This window comes from Galeopterus variegatus, unplaced genomic scaffold, assembly GCF_000696425.1.
Source record: "Galeopterus variegatus unplaced genomic scaffold, G_variegatus-3.0.2 Scaffold838, whole genome shotgun sequence".
In the NCBI taxonomy this organism is placed as follows: Eukaryota; Metazoa; Chordata; class Mammalia; order Dermoptera; family Cynocephalidae; genus Galeopterus; species Galeopterus variegatus.
Genome location: NW_007726949.1, coordinates 33,839 through 51,995, shown reverse-complemented (window position 1 = coordinate 51,995; position 18,157 = coordinate 33,839).

Genomic DNA, 18,157 nt, shown 5'->3' with positions numbered 1-18,157 from the left:
CCCGAAGCGAACTGCCTAGCTCCCCTGCACACTACCATGCTCTGACTGAGACAACTTGAATATAATTCTTTTTTTTTTTTTTTTTGTCTTTTTTACTGACCGGTAATGGGATCGCAATCCTCGGTGTTGCGCCCGTACCGGGGACCGGCAACGGGATCGCAACCCTCGGTGTTGTGCCCGCACCACGCTCAGCCAGTGAGCAGGAACCGGTCACCACATGGGATCCGAACCCTTGGCGGGAGCGCCGCTGCGCTCCCAAGTGGCGCACTCTCCAGTGCGCCACCGGGGCGGCCTGAATATAATTCTGCACGGACCAATGTTGCACTCTCTTTGTCCTCACACAGATTTGCCACCTCTCTCCCGTGGGTGACAGAGAAACAAAAGATTACTCCAAGCCAATTTCCTCTGAGCAGTGAGACACCCTGAAGAGCTTAACTTCCTGAGAGAGGCATTCCTCCTTTGAGAAATTAAAATGGAACTGGGGTTCAGTCTCAGTATTTATTCTCCAGGCCAGAAAGTTACAGAAAAGGAATATAGGTGGGATTATAGGTAAGTATAGTTTAACAATAGAAGCTGGTAACATCAGTGAAATAACAAAGTGACAATCCATAATGCAATTTGCAAAAGGTTAAGTTGATCCACCAAGAAAAGCTTGTTCTTAGCAAACATTTTCTTTCCCTACAGCAATTTCCTTAGTACGTTTACATAACAATTAAGTAAGGTTAACCTGCCCCAAGGACATCTACCCTTTGAGTCAGCAATTTTGCTGTGTTACAATTCTATATCTATATCAGAGGCTTTAGCCTGGGGAAAGTTTCCTGTCTTTTGCAAGGTTAACATTTCTATACGTAATTGTAAAAGTTAGCCTAAACCTGAAACTACAGGGCTTTGGAAACTAGGCCCTGTGGAATACATTTGCTTTATAAATGTTAGTATACTCCACAGACCAAATGCTCCTTTGGGTCCCCTTCATCCTCATGAGTCTCTCTAAGTGTGGACATCAGTTACTCACTGCAAATGTTTATTCGCCCAAATCAAACAGAAACCCTATGCATTCAATACTGATTTATTTTTCTACTGAATGGAATTTTAGGGCTTCAGTGATCTACTCAAATATGGCAGCTTCCCTCACCTGTGTAAACTAAGTTAGCAGAATGTTAAGGTTGACACTATTTCTTCCACACCCATTTCATTGACTGATAGTTTTCCTGAGGACTGTCAGCAGGTTCTTGACATTGATGATGACATTCATAAGAAGACCCAAACAAATGAACTCTGGGAGTTCATGATATGTTTTGCCAAACTTTCTTGAAGGCTTGTTCTGGCTAACCCCAGTCAGAGGAACTGAAATAGTGTTCAGTTTCTGGGCCAGTGGGACCCTGAAGGATGGGAAATGCCCCTGACAGATGACTTGTTCTCAGCCCCCGCTGGCATTGCTGAGGAAAGGTCCAAGGTGAGGAGTGTTTTCTCAAGATTATGCCCTAACAGTCCCTTCTGAAGAAATAGTGATGATGTTGAGGGTGAACCTCCCTGCCTTCTGGAAAGATAACTACAGGGATCTGGTAGCCCAGACTCGAGGAATCCTAGTCCAAATTCATGTTTGACTTTTAAAAACTATACTTAGAGGCAAGGTATCTACTCAATATGAGACTAGAATCATGAAGCTCAATTACTGATTCTCAAATTTAAGAGAAACATAAAAGTCATCTATAAATCAACCTCACTTGATACTTGAACTCTTTCTACAATGTCTGTGACATCCAGTCTACAATAGCAATGTCAAAAAGACTTGGCTAAATAGGACAGTTAAAAGTAATGAGCACTGAATGATTCACAGTGCCTACCATATAGTAATAACTTAATATTTATTCACTGATTGAGTAAATTAATTTTAAAAATTCAGAGAAGACTTGAGGATATTGCTATAATAAAGCTGCTCTCATGCACAGTTCTGAAGACAGAGAAGGGAGTAGTATTACAGTTTGCTCATGACTGGTGTCCTGCCACAGCAATACTTCACACACGCAAATGTCATCCAAGTAAATGCTAGCCTTTATGTTGCAATGGAAAGAAGCCAATAAAAAAAAACTTAGATCTGCTAATCCAGTCTATGCTAGATTCTCTTCCATAATGAAGGGCTTCCTCCATCCCGAGGAATCCATTCTGTCTCTGGGAAGTGCTGTTAAATTTGAGCTAGGAGTAAGGAAGGTTTTTCTGCACCCCAGAGGCTTAGTGGCTTACCTAGTTTGAGTATTGATTTTACTTCTAGGGCCATGAGGAACAAGTCCTACAGTTCCCCTACATGGCAACCCTTAGAATACTTAAAGACATCTATTTAAAGGCATTCTCCTTCCCCTGTGCTTGTGCCTCAGCTTCTCTATTCCAAAGAGTATAGTTTTGAGTACCACCTGCCACAAAAGAGTGCAAAGAATACAAGGAGAAGGGAGTGGGGTCCTGGCCAGGTCTGCTCATGAGAGTAGAGCAGGATGACAGCAACCAAGCACAGCATCCAACGGACAAGGTAACCTCCATCTGATTCAGAAAACAGTCCTCATCTGGGTTTTAATGGAGGAGGGGTAATTCTTGGGGCCCCGCTATCACTGGGAGGCAAAGCTATCAGCAGGGAGAAGTAGGTTGGTGAAGTCAGGAAGGTGGTCCATTACCATCCCGGAGGTCTAGTCACAGCAACAGAATCTAGCAGTGATTCAGAGTAAGAGCCACAATTTTCAAAAATACCACCTGGAAGGACCAAGATAGACCAACCACGGTATCCAAAGTAGGTATTCAGTCTCAGAAACTTGCATATGCAGGAACAGAAAGAGCTGAAACTTGGAAGGTCAAGGTGTAAATATCATAGCAGCCTGGGAGTCATTTCTGGGATACCAGATCCAGCATCTAGATGGCAATAAAAGCCACTTGGCATACAGTGTGGTCATCCCAGTGGTCAGCATGGGGGCAATGCCATCTCAGCATGGGAGATTAAAATTCAACAACCAAATTCAGCCGTCACTTAGTAAGACAATAGCATGGGTGAGGCATAGAGAGAGTCTGACTAGTGTTGTGCTCTACTGGCCTCTGGGTAGGTTTAACATCTTAGGTATTTCCTGATTTTTAGTCAGAGCAAATTCAGGGTTGGGGAGGACAAGATGAAGCATGCAAGAGGAACAAACGGTGAGGAAACAGGGAGGGCAGAAGGAGCCATACTGGGGTCTGACACTTTATTTTCTGGTTGTTCTCTTCTCAAAGATCAAGCTCAAAGGCAGTCCTGCAGATGAAGCAGCACTTCACCAGCAGAGCAGATGGGACTCTTACTTCCGTTGGCCCGCATACTATACTTTACTCAGAAAGCCAAAGATCACAGAAGCTTTTTTTTTTTTTTTACCAGCTTCATTATCTGTTGATATATACTTGACTTGATCTTATACTTGACTAAAATGAAATCTAAATTTCTGTTTAAATATGATGCTGCTAAGTCTCATCTCTCCTTACTGTCCTTGTGCAATTTAATTGGGGGAGAAGTGTACTTACATCGATCCCCAGGCCATTTCTGCTTCTTAGATTTGGGTCACTATGTTAAATGTCAAGATGTTCCTTAATTCTATTCCTGTCATTTGTTACATTTGCCATCTCTCCCAGCTTTGGGCCATGCATTTATGGAATTTTACCTAAGTGAGGCCTAATATTATCTAAGACAGGATTGGGTTAAGATATCAAAAAGCTTCCTCCAGGAAGACAGAAATTTATTAATCAGTTCCCTCTGGATATACCCACCAAACCAGTTATCAATCCAGCTAATTATACATACCCCTGTTTGTTCCAATGATAAATGTTAGCAATTTGATATACTTTTGGTTAAAAAACAAAATATATGTATATATACATATATTTATAAACTAATTCATGTTATTTCTCATTAATCCATCAGCATTCTATGATGGGTTTAATAACTTGTCGATATAATAGGGATCAATCTCAAAGCACAGACATTTCCTTTCATTACAATTTCAGTATTCAGTCCTTCACAGCAAACATGCAAGAAAACTATATTAGATATGCTCAGAGGTACAGCAATTAAAGAGGTAGCTAAAGACAACATATATGTGCTATGATGTACTGTGCAACATTGGAAAAATGTAACTAACAATGGTTCCTCCTCCCTAATCCTAGGATTCTAGTTTTCCTCGGCTGTTTTGCCTCCCATGGTAAGCTCTCTCGTGTTTTCTGGCCATCTTTTCTTGCTGGTTTTCCCAGCTGTGGCTCTCATCTTTTCCATCCCCCAGCTGCACTGGCTCACACTTTCAGCCTTCCTGTATTTACTGTGTTAACAGTTCTAGTCTTCAGGCCATCTGATGTCTCCTGCTTCATTTTTCACACACTCAAACGGCTGAAATCCCTGATGTATGCAAAACAACAGTCCATTAACAGAAGAGTGTTTTCTGGGTTTTATTTTCCTTACTGACTACAGAAAAATGGATGAGACAAGAAAGGACAGTTCATAGAGGTGCCAAAGAGAGGCCACTGTGAAGATAAGATGAAGGACAAAAAAAAAAAAAAAAAAAAAAAAAAAAAAAAAAAAAAAAAAAAAAAAAAAAAAAAAAAAAAAAAAAAAAAAAAAAAAAAAAAAAAAAAAAAAAAAAAAAAAAAAAAAAAAAAAAAAAAAAAAAAAAAAAAAAAAAAAAAAAAAAAAAAAAAAAAAAAAAAAAAAAAAAAAAAAATCAGATTTCTTTAAGCCTCAAAAAGATTGAGTACGACACTGGGAAAACAGTTCCTTCTGAAAACCCTCTTCAATGGTGTGGTTTAATGAAAATAATCCTTTTCCTAGAAGAACACATTTTTCTTGAATTTTAGGAAGCCGATGATAAAAATCCTTAATCATGTATCCTCATTCTATATACAATATTCAGAACCCACGTAAGACAGACAGATACAGTTGTAATACATATACTGAGTTATTAAGAAATGACATTTTATTAGCAAAAACCTTCTATTTGTAAGTGTGCCACCTGGAAAGAGGCTTCCAGGCATGGCTTAGATATAAACTCCTCGCAGTTTCAATATTAGCAGAGGAATAATCAAAATGACCAAAGTGCTCAATAGGAAAAAAAAATTGTTCTTGTTGGCAAGGAATAGAACAGTTTATAATACGCAAGTTTGATGTATTTAAGTTCTACAGCATGCTCCTCAGCCATATGAACATAAAATAAGGTAGCATGAGTACTAACCTTAAAAGATTAGCTTCAGTACCTAAATGTTGCCGTAGTGAACAGAGAATATATAAACTGACTCCTGTAATTACTAGTTTATAAATTGGTACTAAAATATATTCACAAATGTTCCCCTTTAGGCAATGTAAATAAACATGGGATATAACCAGAGCAACCAAAGAGGATATTCACTCATTCACTCACTCACTCATTTCTTTATTCACCCATCGATGTTTTCTCGATGAGTAAACAAGAACAAGAAGTAAACATCACTCCCGTTCCGTCCACTCTGCAAATTTGGGAAGCTGTCTTCTGGACGGGGAATTCAGCTGCCATTGCCAGAGCCCCCAGCTCTAGCTTGTTTTGCCTCATGCATATGCCCATCCTGCCTTTGCCTAGTGATGGCACCTGCCCGGGTGGCCACCTGCAACACTGCCTTATCTATCACAGAGCCTCAGATCAGCCTTCAGGCATTTCCTTCTCTATTTTCTGTTTGTCTAGTCCTGGATCCTAAGGGCTGTGGAGTTGGAGGGCTGCTGATTCTGAGCTTTCCCAGCAGAAATTGTGTGAATGGATGTGGATGTGGGCAGGCACGAAAGGAAGACCTATCCTTCCCCAGGAAGCTGAAGAAGGTGAGCATCAGTGACTAAGTTTGCCCAGGTACAACCGTGAGACCCCCAAATTCATGGAAACCTACTTACTATTAGAAGTCCCACCACAGAGTAAATATAGGATACAAAAGGCCCTTCCTTCCCTTCTAGAGAGTCTGCAGAACTGGCTGTGCTGTTTGTGCTGACCTGGGGCAATGGCTCTGCCTTGGGGTCCACAGAAGGAGATGCTCAGAGCTTTGGCTATTTGCCTTGCAGCTTTCCACATTTTGAAAGACTATGTATCTATATTCATCTCTTTCTATACATATGTATAGAGATTGTGGGTGTGTGTGTATGCACGAGGGTACTTCAAAAAGTTGGTGGAAAAATAGAATTAAAAGATAATACAAATCTTTCCATGAACTTTTGAAATACCCTAGTATATATACTGTATATGGAATGAAAGAGAACACGAACACACACACACACACACACACACACACACACACACACACACACGATCACTTCAATCTTAGAGTTTCAACATTGCCTGCAGACGCCACATCAGAGCTATGCCCCTGATATCATGCCCACGTGGCCATTCCCTCATGGCCCGGGGCTAGTTTTATGAGATGCTGTCTTATGTATGACATTTCAATCATTTCTCTGAGGGAAAATAACTACTAGATGACCTCAGTTGAACCTTAGAGAAACTCTGAGACATTTAGTGAAATGTAAAACTCAGTATCACAGAGAAAGTAAAAAAAAAAACTCATTTGAGGGGAAATAATGCAAGAACTAATGCATGCTTAAGCACCCTAACTACACTCTTGCAAGAGTAAGTGCTCAGTAAATGTGAGCTACATCATGATTTGTAACACACGATGGGTTCTGCATATGGACTCTAGTAAGCTACCTTTCTGCATGGTGACCATGCTTAGAGATCTTATTCTCTGTGTGTATGTGTGTGTGTGCGTGTGTGTACATGTGCCTGTTATGCTTCCTTTCTGAGCTTGTTATGGGTTGAATTGTGTTCCCCGAAATTCATATGTCGAAACCTTATTTGGAAGTAGGGTCATCACAGATACAATTAGTTAACATGAGGTCATACTAGAGAAGTGTGCACCCCAATCCAATATGATTGGTGTCGTATTAAAAAGGGAAAATGTGGACACAGAGTCATGCACACATGACAACCCCATGTGAAGACTGAAATCATGCTGCCACAAGCCAAGGAAGTACAAGCAGCTAGGAGAGTGGCCTGGAACACATCCTTCCTTCGAGCCTTCGGAGGAAGCATGACCCTACCACATGTGGATCTCAGACTTCTAGCCTCCAGAACTGAGATAATCAATTTTGGTTGTTTAAGCCACTCAATTTGTGGTACTTTGCTATTGCAGCCATAGGAAAATAACACAGAGTGAGTACATGAAAAAATAGTCAAGTTTCCTAATATTCCAGTCCTGACTTAAAGGCACAGAGATGAAAGTAAGGAAGGCAATTCTCATTACTTTGCAAATCTCATATCAAGAAGGGTTTACACATCAACCCAGCTGCTATATTCGAGTTATTTCTTAATTACATAAATTCAAATGAACATGGAAATAACAGGCAGGTTCACATAATTTATTATACAATTTCAAGGAGGAAATTTGTATTTTTAAGCACTGTTTTCAGCAATAGCTTAAGGGACTAATTACTAAAGCAATATGCTGCATAATTAATGAGAACAATTTCAATAATTTTAAAAATTGGAATGATGCTTTGTCATTTTGTGACAGGCTTATTTCTCTTAGCATATGTCTTCAAGATTCATCCATATTGTAACACATGAAAAATTTTTCTTCTTTTTTAAGACTGAATAATATTCCATTGTATGTAAATATTACTTTTTATTTATCCATTTAACTGTCCCTGCACAATTAGACTGCTTCTACCTCTTGGCTTTTTTGAGCAATGCTGCAATGAACCTGGGTGCAAAATATCTCTCTGAGATCTTATTGTTAATTCTTTTGGGTCTACACCCAGAAGTGGGATTGTTGAATCACATGGTAATTCTATTTTAATTTTTTGAGAAATCTCCATACTGTTTTTCACCAATAATGCACAATGTTTCCAATTTCCAATTTCTCCACATCCTTGACAGTACTTGCTATTTTGTTTTTTTGAGAGTAGTCATTCTAATGGTGTAAGGTGATATCTCATTGTGGTTTTGATTTGCATTTCCTTGATGGCTAGTGATGATGAACATCTTTTCTTATGCTTGTTGGTCACTTGCATATCTTCTTTGGAGAGATGTCTACACCAGTTCTTTGCCCATTTTTTACTGGATTGTTTGTGGGATTTTTTTGTTTTGTTTTGTTTTTGTAAAGTAACTTTAAAAAGTCAAGCTTTTAGAAACTGAAAGTCAAGTAGTGGTTTCCAGGGGTGACGGGTGGGGAGAAGGGCGGAAGGAAAGTCAGTGTTCAACGGGTACAGAGTTTCAGCTCCGCCAGATGAAAAGTTATGCAGATCTGCTGCACAACACGGCGTATATAGTTCATGCTATGTACTGTGTACTTGGAAATAGTTGAGTTGGTAAATTTTGTGGTATGTGTTTTTGACCACAATTAAAAATATATATAGATCTGGAGAAAAATTTTTTTTTAATTGTGAGGAAAGTTTTGAAAGAATTACAAGAAAATTTGGATTGATCAAAATTCCTGGGGAAATTTTTTACTTTATTTGGACATATTATAAGATTGATATGTTAGATCACTTACATTATTTCCTTCGACTCCTACTTTTGTTTAATACATGGTCTGCCTTGTCTTTGAAAAGTCACTCGAAATTCATGTTTAAGAGTCTGCTCTGGTTCTCTGGCTACTTTTCAGCCCTTAGTGTATAATGACATTTCTGTTCTATTGTTTGGCACTTGTGCTTATTTCAGAGGTAGGTTAATATAGATTTAAAAGCAAACTCCAAACTCCACAATACAGATGGTCTCTTACTTACAATGTTTTGACTTAGGATTTTTTGTCTTTATGATGGTGTAGTGGATTGAATTATGTCCCCCCAAAACTCACTAAAGCTTGAATTGTGTCCCCCAAGTTTTATGTATTAGAAACTTGGCCCCCACCGTGACTGTTAAGAGGGTAGGAAATCCTATCATGGTAATTGAAACGTGGGGCCTTCAAGAGGTGATTGGATTGTAGGACCCTGCCTCCATAAATGGATTAAATTGGTGGTCAGGGATTTGGTGCTGAGGGCTTTAAAAGAAGAGGAGAGTCTATCTCTCTCTCTCTTGCTCTTTCTGCTTTGTCATTTCACAATGTGATACCCTACGTCACTGAAATCACCACTAAGACCTCACCAGATGTGTTTCCTGGACATTGGACTTCCAAGCCTCTGAAACTGTATGCAATAAATTTCTATTCTTTATAAACCACCCAGTTTCAGGTATTTTGATATAAGCAACAGAAATGGACTAATACAGATGGTGTGAAAAGATGTGGATTCAGTAGAAACCGTATTTTGAATTTTGAATTTTGACTTTTTCCCAGGCTAGCGATAAGGATATGATACTTTCTAGCGATGCTGGACGGCAGCAGTGAGCCACAGATTCCAGTCAGCTGCATGATCACAGAGTAAATAACTAATACTCTACAGTGTACTGTGCAGCCAGATGAGTTTGCCCAACTGTAGGCCAATGTAAGAGCTCTGAGCACATTTGAGGTAGGCTAGGCTAAGCTATGATGTTTGGTAGGTTAGGTGCATTAAATGCATTTTTGATTTACAATATTTTCAACTTATTTATTGCGACATAACCCCATCCTAATCCTAAATTGAGGAGCAACTGCATTTCAGGTCACCCCTTAATTTTAGTGACAAGCAAACTGAGGCCCAGTTGTGATTACATATCTATTTAGGGTCTGAACCACAAACATAACCCAGGCCACTTCTCATTGCCTTCAGCTCTATGGTGTTGGCTTAGTCATTTCACATATGCTACCTGTGTTTGTTCTCCTTAATCAGATGATTTGGCTGGTGCCTTTTTTTCTTTTTTTTCTCAACTAAAGATTCTCTTGCAATGCCAACGTCCAGATCAGGCACGCCAAAATGCTTGTTTAAACATGGATTATTTATGATATAGCTACGGTTCTGTAAAAAGAGACTAGCAACTGATAGTATTTGACTATTCTTTAGTATATTATTAAGTGTATTTAATTTATTTAATATCTAGAATATATTTCTTTCAGCCTGACTGTAGAACTACGTGGCATTATATATAACCCGAGTTTTATTTTCTTAGCTGTTTTGATGTCCAGACCTTACGGCATTTTTTTTTTTTGTCTTTTTTTTGTGACCTGTATGGGGATTGCAACCCTTGGCTTGGTGTCGCCCGCACCGCACTCAGCCAGTGAGTGCACCGGCCATTCCTATATAGGATCCGAACCCGTGGCGGGAGCGCCGCACTCCCCCAAGTGCGCCACGGGGCCGGCCCCCAGACCAACGGCATTTTAAGTGAGATGTAAAATCTGGACTCTACTACTGCAGCCATTGGACTGGCCATTGGTCAAAGAAGGAACATGAGCCCATCAAACTGATCAAATAAGCCGTGGGGTGGCAGAGTAGGGGACAGGAGGAAAAGGAAGAAGGAAATAAGCGAGAAAAGGAGAAAGAAAAAAGCAGACTTTTGAACTCCCTTGGACAAGACACGATTTCTACTACAGTTGGTAAAAATCACCAGGCAACAAATGCTCCAGAGGGTAACATGGATACATCTCAGCACATAAAACTGAAAGAGAAGAGAGCAGTTTCCACATCCATCTGCCAAAATGGAGAAAACTGGTATCACCTACAAGACCAGAGAGAAGAAGAAACAAAAACACCACCCCCACCACAACTCTAACTGTGAGAGGGAGGAGCAAGAAAAACAGCAGCAGCTTCCTCACTGCAGAATGACATAGTTTTTGGCCTGCCATCAACAGGTGTTGCCATGGTAACTATCCTGTAGTTAAGAAGTAATAGAGGTAAGAAAATCTATACAAAACCATCATAGAAGGAAAAAATAAGAAAGGTGTGTTGTAGCAAAACTAACCTTGGACCTCAGAGAATGAGCAACCAGAGACTTGATCTGCTGTTTGTCAGGTTTTTATACTTTTTGAAAGGGATGCTGCAAGGAGAGGGGGTGGTGGCCCAGGAGCACGGTCCTTGGAGGAGCCAAGGCCAGGAATCTATCACTGGGGGACCGCTGTGGCCCTGAATTATCTTAGGTGCTAATTTATATTCCTACTCCCATCTGTACATTTTAGCTTTTTGATGACTTGGGGGTGGGGGTGGGGGGTAAATTGTAATTGTGTAATATTATATCTAGAAACTTCTAGAAAGTGAACGTATCAGTGAATGACCTCCATACTGTACAAGGGTACTTCAAAAAGTTCATGGGAAGATTTGTATTGTCTTTTAATTCTATTTTTTCATGCACTTTTTCAATACCCTTGTACTTCAACCTCTCACAGGTAGTATATTTAGTAACAATTTCTTTGCTTTCTTCCTCAGACAGAGAAGCTAGGCACTACATGCTATGAATTATCATAATAGTATAATAATTCATAGCTATTTCTTCTTATGAACAAGTACAGCCAATATTTTTAGCCCAGATACCAGGAAATACCTCAGAGCCTGGCTAGGATCAAAACCTCACTTCTTTGGCCCTTCTTCCATTGCTCACAGCTAATGACAGGATCCATAGACTTAGCATCACAAAAATGAGGAAATAATAACTCTTTCTGAAATTAAACTGTATTTTTATTTTGTAATCCATTGGTGGCCCCCCAAAAGGGCACAATCTATCCCCCTTACTTACCAAGCATGTTGCTGTTCAAATGAATGACCACTCTACTTTATAAATAACATGGATTAATATACTTTGCTAACTTCTGTGATTCTTCAAAATTATGACAGCTGACAGAATACGATTTTGGAGAATGAAGTCTGAAAGGTTTAGCCTGAGAGACAAATCCGTGGGGTACCCAGTATATTCTGCTAAGGCCAGACAGGCATCAGAGTGTCACAGAAAAAAGACAGCTGAGGTGTCACCAAATAGGGCTCTGAGAACTGACTCAACTGCTTTTGCCCATTTCTGGGACTTGATGTTTCTTCCCATAAAGAGATGGGAGCATTACCTCCTTCAAAGGGGTGGTGTGAAGCTCACATGAGATAATGTGTGTGAAAGTGTTTTGTTCATCAACTGTAAAAGACTAAGCATAGAAAAGCTGATGCTGGAAATACTATCATCACTTGTTTTCCAAGCTTTCTGCTGTGTTAATGTGACCTGATTCACATTCTTGATGATAAAATAAGTAGGTCATAAAAATTTTCATATGATAATTTTGGCAGAAAATAGTTATCCTCATTATCACTTGGAGGTGCTTATCTGACTGGGACATCATTTTCTTCTATGAGTTCCCTTACTTTTAATTTTTTGTTTTGGATGGCAGATTAGTATCACAGGGGTGGGTGGGTAAGGCTATATATGTATGTAAATGAGAAAGAGGGACAAAGGAGAGAAGGAGGGAAAGGAAGGAAAAACAGGGAAGGGAAAACAGAGAGGGGAACAAATGAAGCGTTCCCCCCTCCCACTTCACAGATACACACCTATCTCTGATTTTGTTCATTACTTTACTTGCAATCTGTAGAGAACCAGGGATAAGTCATTGGTGGCCTGATACTCTCTTCAGCAGAAGCAATTCTGGGGATGACACCCATTTCTGCAACTGATGCTTACCCACCTCATGGCACTGTTTCTTCATCCTCATGCTGATGGGCTCCACCAATTGCAGTTGAAGATGCATAAATCCTTCTGTTTCTCAAACTAAAACCCCTAGATCTCTTTTACAGTAAGATGCATGTCTTGTCTTTTTTTTTTAATAGCTCCCTATAAGTTGCCCTTTTGCATTTGACTGTTTTGAATTCATGTCCCACTTACATCGCTCTACCCTCACCCCCACCCTCCCCTCTCTTGAATGTGCTGTTCACAATAGCTGTTGGCCAATTCTCATGAGTTCTACTTCCTTAAATGTCTGTTAGAGCAAATTTCCACTTTTGATATAACACATGCTCATTGGAAAAGTTCATGGAAGGGCCGGCCCATGGCTCACTTGGGAGTGTGTGGTGCTGATAACACCAAGGCCATGGGTTCGGATCCCATATAGGGATGGCCGGTTAACTCACTGGGTGAGTGTGGTGCTGACAACACCAAGTCAAGGGTTAAGATGCCCTTACTGGTCATCTTTAAAAAAAAAAAAAGAAAAGTTCATGGAACACAGAAGGGTGTATATATTACCAAAAAATGAAAAGAAAATGAAGTATAAAAGTTAAAGGTTTTCTCTCTCTTTCATATATGGTACCCCACACTAGGCACTGTTAAATAGTTTCACTGTATTTATTTACAATATCCTAGAGAACTTTCTCTGTCAGCACTGATAGCGTTATCTAATTCATTTTAATAATTACAGTGTATTTAATGAAGGGTGAGGATATATTATATTTGGGCATTTCCATGTTGATGTATATTTAGATTGTTTTTGGTTTTTCTCAATTACAAACAACGTTACAGAGATTATTCTTGTATGCATATCTCAGCACTTAAGTGAATACATTGATAGAATAGATTCCTAGATATGAAATTGCTGGGTCAAAGTGCATGTGCAGTTTCATTTCATTTTCTCTCTCCTCACTAACCTAAAAACAAAGTCGTATTAATTAATATACTCATTGAGTATGCAACTATAAAAGAGAATTCACTCCTTGACTCTGTAGGGTTTTACACCAATCCAATTCATTTCTTTTAATACCTTCCAGGAATTCTTGAATATCTTTGTTTGCTGATAGTATTTTTCCTTGACTTTCCAGTGTTGATGTGGATTTTCAGATTTCTTCATCTTTTCTTCTTCTTTTTTTTTAAACTTGAGAAAGTTGATGAGCGAAGGATAAAGTGATAGCCCATGTTCTTGGTCAGCCATTCATGTGCCACAAGACTTCTTGCCTTGATGAGGTCAGCAGGTTCCTAAATACTCTCGCCTCCTTTGTATTCATCCCCCTACAGTTGTCCACACAATAATAACACCCAACTCCCCTACAATTGCACCCTAATGCTTGGTGGCTGTTAAGGACTGAATTTTGTCCCTTAAAAAAAAAGTTGAAATCCTAACCCCCAGTACCTCAGAATGTGACCTCATTTCTCATTTGGAAATTGGGTCTTTACAGAGGTAATCAAGTTAAAATGGGGTCATTAGAGTGGACCCTAATCCAATATGACTGGTGTCCCTATAAAAGTGAGAAATTTGGACACAGAGGCAGATATGCATAGAGGGAAGCTGACGTGAAGAGACACAGGGAGAATGCCAGGTGAAGACAGAGACAGAGATTGGAATTTTGCTGCCACAAGCCAAGCGATGTCTGAGGCCACCAGAAGCTGGAAGAGACAAGGAAGGATGCTTCCCCTACAAGTTTCAGAGAGAGCATGGCCCTGCTGACACCTTGCTCTTTAACTTCTCGCGTCCACAACTATAAGACAATACATTTCTGTTGTTCTACGTCTCCCAGTTTATGGTACTTTGTTACAGCAGCCACAGGAAACTAATATAGTGGGTAAAGTCCAACCTCTTAGGCATCTCACATCGTACCGTCCACACACTGACCGCAGTCCTCAGTGTCCCCCTCACTAGCTTTTCTATGAGCATTCTACTGCCTGATATGCTCATGTTCAAAGGCTCTAGGATGCCACCTGTCTCTGTGCATTTGAACACTCTGGGCCCTCTAAACTCCCTTCTCCCATCTCCCAGCATTACTAATGCTCCATAGCTAATCTCCAGGGCCACATCCTTTATGCTCCTTCTGACAGCACCCTTTCCTACCAGTTTCCCCAGGCAAAACCAACTGTCCTGGTGCCTCCCTGCTGTGCTGTACCTAGACTATTTTGACATTATTTTGCAGTTACCATTTATATACATCCATACCCCTCTTCTGTGCTGCGAGATCCTTGAAGGTAGAGATATTCAATGTGTCCTAGCAAAGTTGCTGCCCATGGAATATCCAAAGTGGTATTTTTCTGGGTGAACAGTACATCAGTACCATGAAAATATAAAAGCTATAAGCAATTTATCATAGATTTTTATTTTGTTAAATGTATTTCATTCAAAGCAGTAGAGTAGGTCAGGGCTAACTGCAAATGACTGAAACACACAATTGATAATAGCTGAACAATGCTTTTCTACACACTGAATTTGTGGCTGTTTGGTGAGATTCGTTCTTCTAACCAGTCACACTTAGAAACTGCAGACTTTTCCATCAGATACTGCAAACTGGAACAGCTCCAATCATCAAAGCTAAGTGTTTAGATAAAGCTGCAGTGTGGGGCTTGGACTCTGACATTTACTGACTGCTTCATGTAAGAGTGTTTCATTAGAGACAGAAAGCAGATCAGTGGTGGCCCAGGGCTGGGGAGATGATAGCAGATGAGGAAATTGCAGGGGAGGTGACAGCTTAGGCATGGGGGTTATGAGAATGTCCTAAAATTGATTGTGGTGATGTCTGCACAACTCCAAATACACTGAAAGCCATTGAAATGTACACTTTAAAAGGGTAAATTGTATGTTATTTGAATATCTTGATAAAGTTGTTTAAAAAGAAAAGGTGGTTCATTAAATTTAGCCCAGTCTGCAAGGATCACTGTTAAAACAAGTCAGCTCCTTCACAGACAACATTCGCACAGACAAAATAAAGTAGACCTTCTCACTAATAAAAAAGAAAATAAATACTACAGCATGTAATGTTTACAGCATCTTAAAGAAAACTTGACAGACACAGATATTTCACATCAGATCCATCCAACTGCCTAGTTGCACTGGCATAACTAGACCTCAGAACGTTCCTTTTGTCTTACAGTGTCATGATTCTCTCCTTTTTCTCTGTGTCATTAGAGATACCCTTAGTTCAATAAATAATAGAGCTGGGAGGGAACTAAGATATTGTTTTGGTTCCAAAGCCCTCATTTTACAAGTGATAGAATGGTAGCCAAGAATAAAATCCTGCAAATCTACAAATTTTTGATAGCGGAGGGGATATTAGTTACATGGTATATCCAATGACCTCTGTGCTAAGTCAAGACAGTAGCATTTGTCAGTGTGTTGGATAAAAGGAACATAACATCTGTAACTCTTGCCAACTGTCTATTAAGTATTCTGAATAAATGAGGCAATGAATGACCAAAAGCAGACATCCTGGTGCTTATTCATATATGAGTACTGTTTTGTATTTACCATGTATCATGTGAACGCTTGTCACATCTCTCCAGTGAAATTTCAAACTCCTAATGATAGGGAAGGTAGCTGATGAGTTTTTCTCTCCCCTCCTCCTCCTTCCCTTCTTCTCTTTCCTACAGCCTTTCCATACACAAAGCATTCAGCAAAGAGTTAACAATTCCTTTATAGGGTACTAAACAGAACTGTCTTAGAGTCTCATTATATCAAAGGGATTTTTTTTTCCTTTTTAGTAACACCATTTTAGGGTAAACATGATTTAATGTATGGAATAATAAAGTGTAATAAATTCCTTTATAGGGTACTAAACAGAACTGTCTTAGAGTCTCATTATATCAAAGGGATTTTTTTTCCTTTTTAGTAACACCATTTTAGGGTAAACATGATTTAATGTATGGAATAATAAAGTGTAATAAATATCCCATAATTGATTGTTACCACTCTTTGAAGCCACATTTTTAAGGACTTTATTTTGGAGAACTGTATAGTGTAATAACTTAAACAGAAACAGAAGCCTCCAAAACCAATAGGCTCTTGGCTCATGAATGTACATGTGGTCTCCAACTTACATTGGTTCAACTTGGAATTTTTCAGCTTTACAATGCTGTGAAAGTGATATGCATTCAGGAGAAACCATACTTTGAGTACCATATAACCATTCTGTTTTTCATTTTCAGTACCGTATTCAATAAATTAGATGAGATATGCAACACTTTATTGTAAAATAGGCTTTGTGTTAGGTGATGTGCCTAAATGTAGTCTAATATAAGTGTTCTAAGCATGTTTAAGGTAGGCTAGGCTAAGCTATGATGCTCGGTAGGTATTCAGAAATACCTGAAACTGGGTAATTATCAAGAAACAATATTTATTGCTTATAGTTTCAGAAGCTGGGACGTCCAAAGTCCAGAGAACATTTGGTGAGAGCCTTGTTGGTGGGTAATGACCCTTCACAACAAAGCAGGGTGTCACACGGCAGATGGCATAAGCAGAGAGAGAGAGAGAGCTAACTCCTCACTTCTTCTCTTTTAAAAGCCCTCAGAACCACACCGATGACCACCATTAAACCATCAATGGAGTAATCCATTTACTTGGTCGTGGTCCTTATAATCTAATCACCTCTTCAAGATCCCACCTTTCAATTACCATAATAGGATTTCTCACCCTCTTAACACTGACATAGTGGGGGTTAAGTTTCTACTACATGGACTTTAGGGGACACAATTTAATCCACAGCAGTAAGTAAAAGAGCATCTGTATCTGAGCATGACCCAGTGAGCAGGATTCCACTGGTCCACCCAGATTGAGACATACTACAAACTTCAATTCTGAAAACTATCTCAGAACTAAATCGCTTTTAGAGGTAGCTTTTAATGTTGCTACAAACAAGATTTTTATCATTTTTCTCTGCAACATGTCCTTATGTAGGTCATGCACTCCAAAAATTACAGGATCTTTGCTATTGAAATCTGAAGGTTAGTCACTGAGTTCAATGTATAATTGGAAAGCCTATAGTTAAGTGTAATTAGCCAAGATAAATTCTAGAGAGAACCACACAAATATAGAAAAAACAGTATCAGTTCAGTGTGCTAGAATATAATAAAGAAAAAAAGAAACCTCTCACATATGTTCACAAGGAAATATGCCAATGTGCACTTGCAAAGGCTCCTTACGTAAGGACGTAGCTCCCTATTCCCTCAGGACTTTCCAGCTCTCCGTGACCTGATCCACCAGTCCTAACTCCTTTCCAACACAAAGTCATGCTTCCTGCATGCACCTTTGGGGATACCATCCATGCCTGGAATATTCCTTCCCCTTCTTTCTTGGTCACTTAGCTCCAAGTGGTAACCATCCTTCTTGGTAAAGCTTGCTCTTTTCCTTCTGTCTTTAGATTCTGCCCAGTTCATCTGACATCAAATATTATATTTCTTGTACTGGGGGTGAATTCTTTTTTCTTCACACCTTTCAAACATAGACCACTTCTGGCTTTTTCCATCTCTTCACTGATTCCATCTGAGGGAATGTGGAATGACTTACCTAAATGAGTAATTTGGGGAAGCAT